Source organism: Lacerta agilis, chromosome 2, assembly GCF_009819535.1.
Source record: "Lacerta agilis isolate rLacAgi1 chromosome 2, rLacAgi1.pri, whole genome shotgun sequence".
Taxonomy (NCBI): Eukaryota; Metazoa; Chordata; class Lepidosauria; order Squamata; family Lacertidae; genus Lacerta; species Lacerta agilis.
Genome location: NC_046313.1, coordinates 38,509,591 through 38,525,731, shown reverse-complemented (window position 1 = coordinate 38,525,731; position 16,141 = coordinate 38,509,591). Strand labels below are relative to the sequence as shown.

At 43.2% G+C, this 16,141-nt stretch overlaps 1 protein-coding gene across 6 annotated transcripts in view; it reads right to left on the bottom strand.

Annotated features, from left to right (window-relative positions):
• The window catches only part of SHISA6 (shisa family member 6), a 256,732-nt gene that overhangs the window by 157,502 nt on the left and 83,089 nt on the right, over positions 1 to 16,141 (bottom strand). The window lies entirely within an intron of this gene.

Sequence of the window (16,141 nt, the reverse complement as noted above, 5' to 3'; positions counted from 1 at the left end):
AGAAGGCTGTTATTATATCAATTTTCCACTTGAAAGCAACAATAATAGCAAATAAAGCGGAAGCTGCATGACACCCTTGCAGAATCCCGGCACTTTTACTTAGGCACTTATGCCAAATTAAGGATGAGAGGAGTGGAGAAGGTGTCAGCCAACTTTTTATTTGGCAGCATATTAAAAAGAGCTTATTGTGATAACCTTGGGGAAGGAAAACGAGCTTAGAGTGGCCATTTCTTTGCAGGTGACATGAATGTTTCAAGGGTGTATACATTTTTAAAAGTATATATTTATTGATTTTCAAGGTAGAATACAAATATAAAGAAAGAGAGAGAAAAGCATATAACCAAACTTATCCCCTTAAACATTGGTGTAGGTGAGCATGTAATACTGTATTGTTATATATTGTAAGGGCATATACATGACACACAAACTACAGAGAGGGCCCCCCACAAAAGGCTCCAAGGACATATATTGTGCACAGAAGCATACCCACATGGTTGTCAGCAGTTCACATGATTGCAAAGGGTGGTATGTGATTTTCCAGAATTATAGCACTGTTAGGAAAATAATCTAGAAAAAGATCATGCAACTACAGTAACTCACATCTCTGACACCACAGCATTTTTTTGGGATCCCTCGTTTTGTATCCTGGTCATATCTTAACGCTAATACTTTATTTCCTTGGTTTTCATTTTAGCATTATTTTAAATCCACTTCTTCACTGAATCAATGTGATTTTGAATCCCAATCCTAGTATAATTTTAGACACAATCAAGCCAAATATAAATCCTATTATGTTACATTGATTTCAGTGGAAGCGTTTAGAATGTGCTCAGATTTCTCTCAATGATATCAATGAGGCTTAAAGGTACTTAACTTTGGCTGAATTGTTAATAGCAGCAGTAGTAGTATTTAACAACACGGGGGAAATGGAAAAGCAATTCCTCATTTCTATTAATTCAGTCTGATCCAGAGTGTGTTTGTCACCCTTTCCAGATTTTCATCACTTACAGATTTGATCATTAAACACTCTTCTCCTCCATTTAAGAAATTAAATACAAACTGCTGATCAGTACTGACTCATGGCATGAGCAATAATAGCATGAGATGCCTGAAACATTTCTACTTTAGAATATGTATGCCTGAAGCAAACCATCATTCCATGAACATTCATTGTGCAGTGTCTGATTGTTCTGTAAGACAGTAACATAAATGTCCAAGCAGCCTGGTTCTATGCTTCTTTCACTGAATTCATTGGTGCTTACACACATATAGGTGTAGCACAGAAGATCATACAGCCAGGTCCCATACAGCATGTTTACTCAGAAGTACGTTCCAGTGAGTTCAGTGGAACTTAGGTTGCAATAATACTGAGAGTAAGTCCTATTGAACTCAATGGAACTGAGTAGACACACACAGACGCACACGTAGGATCGCACTGTTTGCCAACTGCAATGCTTCAAGTCACCAGCTCAGTTTTCACAAAGTAACAAAAACTACAATTGAAGCAACATTTTTTTAAAAGCATAGTAATGGACTGTCAAGTGGAAGCTCAGTGTTGATATCCTAAGCTGCCATAGCACATCAATCCAAGCCCTTTCTCTCAGTTTTATGAAACAGCTTATATAGAATCCCTCTTCCCTCTGAAATGCATTACATTGGAGAAAGGGGTGTTTGGTTCACAGCTACCAAGATTGCTTGACTTAGACATAATTATACATACTACAAGCCATATATCCAAACACTTTGGGGACAAACAAAAGGTTACAACAGGAAATCAATGATTGGGCTTCCAATGTTCCCACCTCTCCCCTAAATTAAATACAGATGTAGGGAAGAAAAAGCCCTCATTTGATTGGAAAGTGGCAGTATGAGTGTGGTGAGCTGCAGTATTTAACCTTTTACTTTGCCTTGTTTCTACGTTGCCCCCCCCCAAAAAAACCTATTCTTTCTGTGCAGGAAAATATACAGGTGTCTATCATTGCATGGTTCTCTCTCTTCCCCTCCATGGGGCAAAAAACAGCTGGGTGGGTAAACATTGGGAAGAGGAGGAGGAGGAGGAGGAGGAGGAGGAGGAGGAGGAGGAGGAGTAGTTTGGATTTGATATCCCACTTTATCACTACCCTAAGGAGTCGCAAAGCGGCTAACAATCTCCTTTCCCTTCCTCCCCCACAACAAACACTCTGTGAGGTGAGTGAGGATGAGAGACTTCAGAGAAGTGTGACTAGCCCAAGGTCACCCAGCAGCTGCATGTGGAGGAGCGGGGACGCGAACCCGGTTCACCAGATTACGAGTCCACCGCTCTTAACCACTACACAACGCTGCCTGGAATGAAAGTTTTAAATACACCCTTCCCCCACACCATTGCTCAGATCAAATTGGTAGCCCTCATTCATGTCTTTTAGTTATTTTTAAAAAAAATCAAAATCAAACATTAACTCCTGATATAATGTGTAGTTTGGGCTTCTGCTTCTACCACATCACACCCCAAATATGTCTTCTTATGAAGTTGATAAACCTCATGTACAACTGCAGGCTGCTTGTCGGCTCATGTGACATGACTGGATACTCCCACATGAAAAAAATAGCATCCACATTTAAACAAACTAGAGGTCAAGGATAACGGTTTAGAGACTTGCCATATTTTTGCCTTGCCAGGAATTTTTTTGTATGGGGAGCATTCACAACATCCAATTTGAAGTGGTACATCCCATACGCAACATTTAAGTACATACACAAATCTGCAGCCTTCATGCCTACTTTGGCCCATATATATGCCTTCCATGTAATTAAGTTTAATTCAGTGGTATTTCTTTTAAAAAGATGAACTTTCTTTCTGATGCATGCCACTGGAACGGCTTGGTCTTTCTTCACCCTAATATCATGGCTGTTATGAGATGCATCCACCTGCAAGCCTAACTGATGGTATCTGGTTAGTATTTACAAAAGGTCAGATTGTATGGCTGAATTTCCCCAACTGGGAGCAACTGGGATGTAGTGTTGGTTTTAAAGGCCATTCCACACATAGTAATTTTCTTACAAATGTCAATGGTATTCATTCTAGACGATATTCAAATAAGTTCTACAGTGAATGAAGCTAAGCCGTGTCAATTAAATTCAATGAGTCTACTCTAAGTAGGACTAGTGTTGAATACCACACTCAATATACTTTGCCGCATGCGCAAGTGACGAATAACTAACCACCAGTCATAGTTTCCCAGAAGGTGTACTCACTTTTACATTTGTTCCCCCATTGTAAGGAAGATCTCCTGCACAGAAGTGATTTCCATGTTTGTTTGTTTTTAAATAACTTTGGGCTGAAGTGGCCTTTAGCCCCATTGACTTCAATGTAAGTACATCCACTTTAATTGCATCTGACTGGTGGGTGCCTGCTTTCACACCACATCATAAGCTCTGCACAATATCATACCTGAACGAACATTTTAAAAGATGCCAATCAGTTAATTATACTGAAAATTTGGGTAATATATATTTATGCATGACTTCCTAGTACAGTAATTACCGTTCCATATCTAATCAATGTTAGCAGCCCTGCTTCCTGTCACAGTTTAATATTTGAGAGGAAATGAATCCTTGAAGTCCTAATCTCTGGCAAAAACAGTTATGCTGGCCTCAGGCAAAGCAATGCAAACGTTTGGTATATAGTCAGGAACCTCAAAAAGTGGATTGGATTATAGTACACCTAACAATGATCTGAGCAATATGAAGGCAAAATGTAATACAGGTCAAGCACCCCTGCTTGATCATGCAAATTCGTGTGAATTGGCAATGATTTGCCATTTGATTTTGCCCCCCAAGCAGTACAGTATTATTGGAAAGCTGACATACCCTTTGACTACTCAAACTGTCCCAGTTAAATTAAAAAATAAATAAATAAATAGTAGCTTACAATTTATTTCATATATATTGTTGGGACAAAAATGGCAAGAAGCCTTGATACTGAATTGCTGGTGACTAATGTTTTGCTTTCCTTTTTTATTCTAAATAATAGTTATGTGTTAAAACAACCATGAGAGTTGTAAGTCTACAATGGATCCCAATCTTGCATAGTGAAACTTTTGGTACTGTGGAATGATCTTTCATATGTAACTACTGAAAGTAGAGGATCTCATAGACTGCAAGAATATAGTCTTATGTTCATTCATACTGTGGAGTGCCACAATGAGAGAGCCAAGGAAAAATGAGTTTAAGACATGGGAGAACTCAAGAAGCTCAAGATGGTAAGGAAAAGGAGGGGCACCCACAGCCCTCCTTAAATTATGAGGCAGATTACTCCACACACACACACACACACACACTATTGGAGCTTGGTTGGCTCCTAGGGGCCAGCACTAATGGTGGGATCAAGGAAGCCCTTGCAACAGCTTGATTTGGGCTTTCACCCCAACAGCAAGATGGGCAAGAGTCCTTTGTGGTAGATAGGATTTCTGCAAAAGTGGAGAAGAAACCTGCTGATCTTCCATTCTGGGGAGGTAGGTTAGATTAAGCTTTTACCAATGTGTTCCTAATGAGTTAAGTAGCTGTGAGGTGTGTGTGTGTGTGTGTTTGTGTTATTTGCAATGGTAAAATGGAGCAAGGGGGAAAGGGTTAACCCTCTCCCACTAGAGACCAAATTCAGATTCCCCTCCCACACGGTTTCCCATTTAGAGAGTGTGTATCTCTATTCACGTATCTCTACCATCACAGCTAGTTTGATACTAACACATTGGTAATTATATTAACTTTTTGAAGGGGGAGCAGCAGCAACACACTTTACCAACACACTGACCACTTCTGCAGGGTTTTCTTCTGCCTGGCGTTGTTTTACTGTATGCACAATAAAAGTAAATTCTAAGCTCTCTGGTTGGTGCCATTAATGCACACCGCAGAGGTGACGGCTGCTTCCAATCTGATAATACTGCATATCTGTAAAATACTGCCAAGCTTGTTTATATGTACAGAGGCAGGACTTGATCATTGTAAAGTCAGGTACTTCAAGCCATGCATTTTGAGACCCAAACTCACAGCTGCCTTCTAATATGTTGTTGATACTTTAATCTCTTGGATACCAGACTTTCTGTTTGTCACTCAGGCTCAACTGAGCTGATTGGTTCCTTAATGCTATTAAAGTCCTATTACTGTCCATTGTGTCAAACCTACACGGCTTGTGCTTACAGCACTGCCATCTGCATAGCTTTGTGCCCATCTTGTGAAGACTTGTGCCAAAGAAAGGTTAATTTGACATTTCAATGTATCGGTTCAGTTTGACGCTAGCTTTATGCCTATTATCAGGATCCTCTCTGTGGCTCACGCCACTTTGTCTCCTCTATGCATTTAAAGTGGTCACTGAGTTGGGGGAAGAAATCTATAACAGTCTTTGCAATCTGTCTGCGGGAAGTGTTAATGTCATCTTTAGCTTCTTTTTGTGCCAATTAGGGCAAAGTCCCACAGAGAGGACTAGATGGATGACGCCAGCAAGAGCTTTGGCTGCTGTTTGGAGCCCAGGGTTCATTCTCATCATTCATCCCACTAGTCACAGAGTTGTTTCAACAAATCCATCCGTGCAACACTCATTTTAGTGAAAACCTTTGGCTTGCTGCGGCTGGTAATAAATCACCAGCATAATGAGGTGAAGCTTCTATAGTGGAGCCTGCCCTAACAATGGTGACAGGGTCCAGTAGGCTCTATTAAGCAGAAGAGAGATGTTTGATCTGTGGTTAGTGTCTGCTGGGAGCCCAGGTAAATGGTGTGCTCAACAGAAGGTCCCAGAGAGACAATGGCTTACGGGGAAGTTCTTACAGTGTTAAAAAATTATGGCAGGAAAGGCACAAAATCTCCCGTGAGAACACTGAGGTGACAGCCACAGATCAGCAGTTCTGCTGAGCAATCAATACTTACATTCCCTGAAACAACTGCGCTAAGTGGAAATGGGCCTGTATGGCATTGACTTGTGCAAAAATCTTAGAAATTTGCTGGGCAGCATTCCTTTTCCACATGGGTCAAAGGGATCTTGGCTAGATGAAGTATATTGGGTGAAAGGAGTAGAGGGCAAGATCAGATATTGCATTTCCATTAAAATAAACTGCACCTCCAGGGTGGCCACTTACATGTCACCAAAAAAAGAGGATAATTTCTATGAAATTTGCACATGTTAATTTATATTTAGAGATGCAAATTTAAAAATGATTATTTCAATTTAAATAGAAATACAGTACATCGCACCATAGTGGGGAAGACCATGACCAGGTGATACCTGTGTGCCTGTTCAGTCTGCTGCCTAGGTGCTACCTGTTGATGACCAACTTCAAGGCCCTAGCTGCTTTCCCTTTGTAGGGCTATCCTTAAATGGGACTTGCACCAGATAGCCCTTCAAACAGAGGATGCCTGCAAATAGTGGACTGTCACCTGTAAAGGATGACCCATGACCACTTTATGAGCATCCCAACTTTTTTGGAACCTCAAGTCATGTTTGTTCCAAGAGATAGCTATATACGTTCCTATTATTTTTTACTTAAAAAATCGCTACAGGAAATGAGTAACTGTGCATATTACATTCATGTATTGTTAAAGCAGGAATGAAGCTTAAGGGTCTGGAAATCCCTATTCCAATTGGGATTTTCTGCCAGGCACCTAAGGGAATGGCAAGTGTCAACTCAAAAGCTAAATCCAGGAAGCCAGAGCTTTTGCAGGCAATTTTCTATGTGAATGCCATTATCTAATGGAATGTTCCAACTTGCATACTGCGGATAAGGAATGAGGAAAGGCTTCAGAATAACCCTTGTTATTGCTCCTGGCTAACAGCTCACCAAGGTGGAGGGTGAAGAGATTTTTGACATCAATAACTAAGGTTCATACCGTCTTCTGTAGTTTGTGTCATTCCCTTCTTAGGATTATCACCCTAAACTGTATGGCCCAGGACCTTTGCAAAATATTGTGGCATGGATGGATGGCTGCATATTGTGGTTAAAATTCTGGACTAGACAAGGAAGAGTCAGATTCAGATCCCACTTAGTTATGAAGCTCATCAGGTGAACTTGTGTCAATTACATTCTCACCCTGAACTACCTCACAGGATTGTCATAGAAGTAAAATAGGTGCAACAGGTGGACTAGGACTATATGTACCTCCTTGTGCTTCTCAGAGTAAGGCCAGGGTAGGAATGTATGTGTAAACAGCTAATGAAACACTTTGACTATTAAGGCTATATGGAATATCCAAAGAAGAAAATCAAAGCTCAAGAGAGCTGCTGAATATCCTTGAGATTAAGGGTTTGTTTTTCATGAAAAGCAATATACTCCATTGTCACTTGTTTCCACTGAATATCCTACACAGAGTGTGTCGGAGACAAATGAGTAAAATGAAACTGTTGTCAATTTTCTGCTGCTAAAGACGCCTGCTGTACTTTATCGTGTGCGGTAATTGGGTCACATTTTACTTTATACTATAGGTTATGTGTCTGGTGCAATAAAGCTGATAATGGTTCATGTTTTGCAGTCTATATATTCCATATAGCAGGAAGGAGGCACTGGTAATGGTTCTCATATGCAACTAGTGCAATTTTCATAACTGGGCAGCAGCAATCAATGACACATTTGCAAAGCAACCTGTAGCCCTCCAGATGTTGGATTCCAACTCCCACTATCCCTATCCAGCATGAACAGCAGTCGGTTGGTCTATCTAGCTCAGTGTTGTCTAAACTGACTGGCAGCAGTATCCGAGGATTTCAGACAGGGGGTCTCTCACTGGGTTTTAAACTTGGGACCTTCTGCCTCCAGACCAGTGGCTGTACCACTGAGCTATGGCCTTTCCCACCTGGAGGCCCACAGGGTGCTCATCCTTGGACTACACGTGCCATGGTGCCTTTAGGACACAACAAACAGCAGTCCAGGCTAAAAGCAACTACATGCCCATTAGCAGAAGCTAATAAATCCAGGTATGCATTCTGTTAACAGGCATTTCCCCAGATTACAATGGTTGGTGCTTTAACTAATCTTATTCTTTCATGAGTGATTAGATGCCTGAATTGCATAATCCTATTATTCAAAGCCTTAGCTTTCTGCTTTCTCCCTTTGTGCCATCCAGTCTGCATTTCTCAGAACATATCAGAGTATTTTGAAAAGGAATTTGATTTAAAGAAAACGGGGTGGGGTGAGTGGGGTGTGTGTGTGAATGGTGTTACAGTGCAAGTTGCTGCCCACACCCCACTGAAGTGAGTGCTGAATACAGCATTGCTTGACTGAGCAGAACCGAAAGCATTTGTTTGTTTGTTTGTTTGTTTGTCTACCTACCTACCTACCTACCTTATTTATAGTCAGCCCTTCACTATATGGTTCCAGGGCAGAAGTACACTGCACAAGAACCATAAAATAAAATGTGAACACTATTACACCATCAGGATATGAAAGCAGGTGATGAAAATTATCTGTGGGGTTCCAAACACCAAGTTTCCAAAGTACTGTATACATCTTTGGTTGCTGATGAAAAACTAATAGTGCTGGTACTTGATGCACCTCAGTAACTCCCGAGGTGGGGCACCCCCACAGAGGAGGCCAATCCAGTGCCACTGCCCCATAGCTTCCCCCATAGGCAGGATTGCCGTAGGCAAGTCAATATAGTAGGAGTTGCTCTTTCAGATGTTTGGGTCCCGGTTGTGTAGTGCTTTATATGTTAATATAGGCACCTTGAATTCAGCTCAGAAGTAGATTGGCTAAGGGTTAAGCTGCCACTTTTATTTTGAAAAATTCTGCAGAAATTTGGTTCAGCACACATTTGAAGGAGAATTTGCGAATTTGAAACTGTATGGGAACTGAAACCTAACCATCCTTCAAAATTCACACTTCTTCGAATTTTGCAATGCACGTCTCCAGCCAAGTAGTGTGAGCAAAATGCATATAGTGGGGGTAAAGTGTGCATATAAATGCATATATGAGTGAAAATAACATACAAAAATGTATTGCATTAGGGAAAATCACTTTACAAAACTGTGTATATTAGGCAAAACTGCATAGAAAATGTGTATATTAAATGAAATTTGGTCTAAAATGCTGGTGAATTTTCATGAGGATCCCAACTGATAGGGAAATGGAGAGCATAGCTGTCAACTTTTGGATTTGAAAATAAGGGATCATGCCATGATAGTCACATGGCAGTGGTGGGCGGAGCCAGAAGCAAAAGTGGGCGGAGCAGCTAGAACGCGGCGTCCGCGCTCTTCCCTAGATCAAGCTGCTTTGGGCTGCTGCTGCCGCCGCCGCCGCACCGTCTTTTGCGTGGCCATTTTTCAGCGGGAAGTACAGCAGGCAAAGCCCGGGCACGTCCTTCCTATTTGTCAGGAGCCTCTTTCTCAGGAGGAGGAGAGGAGACCAAGAGGGGTGAGGGGCGAAATAGCCTGACTGCAGGCTCCCTTCGCTTCTCCCAGTTGTCTTTCTCGTGTAATGTTTCAAAAACGAGCGAACAGCCCAGAGCCGAAGAGAGTCCCGGGCAGCTTTTTGGCACCGTGGAGCCCTCTTGGAACAGGTGCAGGAGGAGGAAAAGTTGCAGAAGGGCTCACTCACTCAGCGTCTTCAGGAACAAGACGGGGACTCCGGTGGCAAAGATGGGGCTTCCCTTTCCCACCCGCCTCCCGTCTACGTTCTGACCCCCACCCCCCCTGCGCGCACGCAACTTCTCCCCTCACCTGCTTGGCGAGGGTCGTTAGGGGCCAGGCTGTGGTGGGCGCATGCGCTTGGCAGGGACCAAGTCGGCGCGCTGCTGCCGTCGCCCCGAGGCTGGGACCAGGCTTGCTGTTGGGACGGTCGGGCTGCTCCACGTGCGCGCCCCCCAGCCACGCGCCCGCCCTCCGCGTGCCAAAGAACTCACGCACCCTCACACACATGTGGACCAGGCATATACTGTTTACTTCCGCCATTCAAAAAATAGTTTGCATTCACACTGAGCCATCCAGATCAAGTCACACATACCGTACCTGCATCTCAAGTACAGCGGTGGAAATTAATTCCACAGTTAAGCACAGAAGACCGCAACCCTCCAAGCAAGTGTGTTGTTTGCCCTGAATGTCACTTGAAGTGCAGCCTGGGAGAGCTGCTCCCCCCACCCCGCCCGCTACTTTCCCTCCCTGGCCCTGCCGCCCCCGCCACACACGCACTCTCGCGCACACGCAGCAATGCCAGGCAAAAGCCTATCGCGCGGCCGCCTCCCCTCCCCTCCTCCTCCCCTAAGCCTCGCCGATTGTCCCGGAGGGAGCGCAAACGGCAGCCTACCCCTCTCGTGCGCTCCTCAGCGGGCCTGCTGAGGGCAGCAGCAGCTCTCTAAGAGTATCTTCATCCCCGACAACCCGGGATTATACGGGTTTTTGATTAATCTGGGAGAGCAGCGGGAAACGTGTTTAAAAACGGGAGAATCCCGGCCAATACGGGATACTTGACACCACTGAATGGAGAGAACCAAACTTAAGACAGGAAAAAAAGATAAACTGAAATCAAAACTGAGATACTAGCTCATCCCCTAATTATGACCAACCAAAAAGTCACAAAATAAATAGTAAGCTTCTGAGTCCACTAGAAGTCTTCATCACACCGGATATTAAAACGAAACTTGTTGCATTAGGTAAGAAAGACAGCTTGCTTGGTCTTAATATCTGCATTGTTAAAATGTCTTTTTTGCAGCATAGTCTCAGAAGAGGAGTGGCTATGGGGGTTGTTATGAAGAGAGTGTGCACTTCAGGATTTACCATTAAAAGCCTGAAGTGAAAGAGGACTATTTGTATTTGTAAGCTGTTAGCATTAATATGAACTCTGCTTAAAATGCTCACCTTAGCTGGTCTTTGGTGACCGCTGGTCACAGCAGGAAAAGCTGTGTGTTGTGGGGGAGCTGAAGGGAGAGAATTTAGTGTCCTCTGCAGAAATAATTGAGCATGCTGAGAAATCACAGTGACAACCATGCTAGTCAGCATGAAGGAGATGCACTCAGGGTGTGTTCTTAACTTAAACATGACTAGGATGCTCTGAAAGGATAGACTCTAATTTAGCTTCCAGGGTGATATACACCCAGTCTTCATGAAGGCTTTGCTATTTCCCCTCAGCAGTCCTTATCTCCTTTGCAAAAATGTTTCTGGCACCTTGGTTCTCTATGGGTGATGAGTCCTTCTCCTTGCCTGTTTACTAATTAATTAAATCCCAGTGACTGATCCAGCTGCAGCACTGTTAAAGGTAAAGGTAAAGGGATCCCTGACCGTTAGGTCCAGTCGCGAACGACTCTGGGGTTGCGGCGCTCATCTTGCTTTACTGGCTGAGGGAGCTGGCGTACAGCTTCTGGGTCATCTGGCCAGCATGACTAAGCCGCTTCTGGCGAACCAGAGCAGCGCACGGAAACACCGTTTACCTTCCCGCCGGAGCGGTACCTATTTATCTACTTGCACTTTGACGTGCTTTCGAACTGCTAGGTGGGCAGGAGCTGGGACCGAGCAGCGGGAGCTCACCCCGTTGCGGGGATTCGAACTGCCAACCTTCTGATCAGCAAGCCCCAGGCTCAGTGGTTTAGACCACAGCGCCACCTGCATCCATGCAGCACTGTTACTCCAGCCTAAAGGGTTGCATCTGAGAATGTCTTACTCAGAGTAGACCCAATGAAAACAATGCATGATTAACTTGTGTCTACTGATGTCATTTGCCCTGCTCTTGAGTATGACTCCCATTGAAGACTGCTCTAAGTGTCCGGGAGTTTCTTATGTAAAGAATTGCCACCATCCATGAAATGATCTTAAAAAGAATGTTCCAGAATGCCCAATCAACAAAAGTGGGCTGAGAGGGGGGGAAGAGCTTCAGTTGCACAGGGCAAACCACACCTATTCCCCCAATTTGAGGGGAAGAGATCTACATTTCTCATTAGTAAGTATGACTAACTGAGGACCTTTTCACTCAGGGAGTACACCGAGCTGTTTTGACCAACTGATGTTCAGAGAGAATGAATCAGTGAAGACAAGTAACATCCCTTAAAACCCCAGAAAAATTTGCTGATGACTTATAAGTGCACACAATGAGGAAAGAGCTGGATTTCGTCTGATTTCAGAATAAGAGACGATGAAGCAGGTGAATGTGGCTATTGCTTTGTCTGCCATGACTTGCATTTGCCAAACAGTACCCAGTTGCAAATTGGTGCCAGGAGCAATCCATAGTGCTCAAGGGTCCCTCCATTGCACATGCTGGCAAGGATACACAACACCAACCCTGAAGGGATTTCAGGTTTGCCTTTCCCCCGACTAGTTTCACAAACACCCATGGAAAGGGGCTTCCAATGTTTTCCTTCTACTATCAGAAATTGTTGCCCTACATATTTTACTCACTTTAATATCTAGCTACCTGCCCCATCCCCACAGTAGTTAAGCACAAATATTACATATAATGTCACATTCTCTCCCCACCCCACACTTTTCTTTTTTAAAAACAAAAAACAAAAACCCCCATCTTAATAAGTTAATTGGTGACAGGATTGGAGCCAGTCTCCATGTGGGTTGTCATGGGCCACAAACAGAAATCTGAGGCAACGTGGTTCAATGCCAGCCAAGTCACATTTCACACGGGGAGAGAAGACAAACAAAAAAATACACCCAGAGAGCAGCTGCATGCATAAGCCAGGCATAGGCAACCTCGGCCCTCCAGCTGTTTTGGGACTACAATTCCCATCATCCCTGACCACTGGTCCTGTTAGCTAGGGATCATGGAAGTTGTAGTCCCAAAACGTCTGGAGGGCTGAGGTTGCCTATGCCTGGCATAAGCTGAAACAAGCATTCCTCCAAGCCTCTCTAATGGGGAGGTGGCTGAGCACACTTGCATGGAGCGATGCCACTCAATAGGAGATCAAGAACAGTGCTGATCCCTGCCTGTTTAAGCAGCAGTATTGATGTTTCATTCCCATGTCAAACCTGATCAGAAGAAGTGGAAGCTGCAGAGCATGCTTTGCAGAATTTGCTGTCCTCTGCGTGAAACATTGCTCTGCATGTAGGATTCGCTGTCAGGAATAGTTCCTGACCATGAGAGCAGATATGAAAGTGCCTCAGCAAAGGGATGCTTTTGTGTTCTCTGTGCAATACAGATGCTGCCATCCTTTTGAATGTTTATTGTACTGAGAGACGAAGCTTATTTAGAAGAATCTGCTTTCTAAATTGGCACTATAGGAACATCTTGTTAACAAAGCACCTGCTAGGGCTCTGGAGAGTTGGGATCCCTGAAGCACGAGCCTTAAGGCATGCCCTCCTGCATTCATTCCTTTAGGGAAGGAAGTATTTGTGCATTTTTAAGAACACACACAGCACCCTCTATAGTTTATAATACACACACCCAAGCCCCCATCCTGCTTTGCACTATGCACACATTGTTTGTAGCACTTAATTTTTCATTTAACCAACAAAAGCAACAGAAATTATATTTATATGTAACCAAGGTTTGTTGAGAAAAGCTACTTTGGCAATCAAGCAGTATACGATAAATTAATGAATATTCTTAATACACACACATATGTGTAGACTACTATTTCCCCCTACTCCAGAAAGTTGTTTATGCCTGTTTAAGAAGATACTAGTGTTCTAAGAGAATTTGGCAGGTGGAGGATCAAAATGCTGCCTCGTGGCTTTACAAAATTGTTATTTGTACACACGGTATGATCAGTGTGATCTTAGATCTGACATGGCTCCCAACAAACTAGCAGCTGCTTTTAAACAGCAAAACTCCCCAATAAGAGTCTTCAAAGATTAATAGAATTCATTTATAAAGCACAGGTCCAACTGATATTACAGAGCCGATGTATTAGTACAAGCCTGCTTCTCATGTGCAGATTCAAGCCGAGAATGGCATTTTTACACTTCAGAGGCAATAAGCAACCATGTTTCAACGGTGATGTCTTTGTACTGACCTATTCTTTTAAAACTTATAAAATATTTCAGTGACTTGGGAATCTGATACTCAGTACCACCATGTAGTATAAGGGACCATTGGCTGGTGAACCAGAGATTTAGAATAAGCCAGGGCAAAACCGTGATGTTAAAGCAGAATATAATATAACATCAGGCTTAAAAGAAAAAAAAAGAGCACAAAAACAGCATGCTAATTTTGACTTGGCTACATCTGGGAAAATGCTATTGCAAAACCAGATGCTTAAAACACGGTGCCAACAGCAACAGCAACAGCAACAGCAATAACTTTATTATTTGTACCCCACCCACCTGACTAGGTCGCCCCAGCCACTCTGGGCTGCTTAGCATTTTAAATTCTTAAGAAAGTGGCAAAACCCTTGGCAAGTGAACAATGACATCCCAATCAGGTGGAAGCATAAGTCAGCATGCAGCAAGGAAAAAACCACTACTTCTTTTAGGAGGAAAGCTATGTTCACGTTAAGGCTGAGCCAAAGTTTCTTTTTTTATAATAATTTTTTATTAGTTTTCAATTACAGTCCAATAATAGCCTCATTATAACAATACCAATTTATAATACAATTATTAATACCAATTGTTCAAATACCGAATTGATAGATAATTTAGATAAAGTGGTACCCCGCATGTTAGATTTTATGGTTTTCTTTATTTATGCGTTCCAAAATCTTACTAAGGTTGAGTCAAAAGTTCTAACCTCAGAACTTACCTTTCCCAAACAGGGGCAGGTAAGTAAGTGAAATCATTTGAAAAGTTTGTGTGATGGGGTGGTGGTTGTTACTCTTGGCAGTGGCAGCAGAGGTACAAGCAGAGTTTCTTCTCTCTCTCTCTCTCTCTCTCTCTCACACACACACACACGGACACACGGACACCCTGTATAGCTGTGACAGTGGCAGAGCTTCTCTTGGTGACTTGCTGGCCAGAGTATCAGATTTAACTCTCTGCTCACCCACTAAGACCACCAGGCATCAAATTCATGGAGGATTAGGCTATCAATGGCTACTAGTCATGCATGAGCCTCCTTGGGAGCTTCCCCCTCTGAGAAACAGGCTGCTGGGCTAGATAGGGCCTTTGGCATGATCCAGTGGGGTCTTTTTTCATTATTGTTGGGACTGATAGTGAAGGCTTTTCAGCTCAGGAATCTGCAGTGACATTCACAGACCCACATTCCTCTAGTGGAGGAGAAAAGCATCTCTAGTCTGAGCGTATTCAAAGGTGTGGCACTTATCTGAGGGGTGTCATCAGGCCTGCTGCTGCTTGGGAATATAATGGATCACTCAATGCTTTGGATATTGTTGCAGCAACTTATGCTCTTTGGCACGGGGTTTTGTGATACTTGACCATGGTTGCAGAATGTGGTCTTTCGTAAACCAGTTACTTTCCACATGTGTCCTTTAAACTAGCAGCTGGTCACATTCAGGTTTGTTCTCCCCTAACACAGTGTGGCTCATCAGGCAAGAAAGTGTGTGCAATTGGATCCCTTGGACTATATTTGTGGGGTTTTTTAAAAGTATTTTTTATTAAAGATTTTTTTGGACTATATTTGTAATTGTGAATGTGCTGATTGAAAAATAAAAACAGTTTGCATTTAGAAAAGTCATATAGAAGTGATTAAGACATCAAATGGATGCTGTGCTGAGTGGTCGGCCAGGCTAAGTAGATGGCCATGCCCCGCCCCCGCGGCACCACGGACTGGCTGATTTGAAGGATGGGTTAGGCGAGAACCCACGAGTCTCTGCGGTGGTGGTAGGGGACAGGAAAACAATATAAAATGGCGCTGCAGATCGGGGGGAGAGAGGAGGCACCACGTCGGGCCGCAACTGCTGCTCATCAGTAAGATGGTAAGTGGCCATTCCCACACATCACTAGTTCTTGCAGATATTAACCTTGAGTGATCAACTTCATATAGAATATCTGCTTTGCTGCTGGATTATATTGCACCTAAAAGGCTCCCCGAGAGCTTTCAGTGAATTGTTTATTGTGCAACAGAAAAGAACTGATACACATTATTGCTGTAATCGTTTTGGAAAGCGTATTGCTTCTTTGGCAGTAGGAATGGTTGTGATGAAAACAGCAAGACAAACTCAGACTGTGCATACACTTCTCTACCGCACATTCTTTGGAGGAAGCCTTTTTTTTTTGGTAATAGCTTAAATAATAATTTTGAAAATGCCCCCATTTTAAGCTGCAGTAAAGGTCACTGGTGGAGGAGAAGAGTTGTTTTTT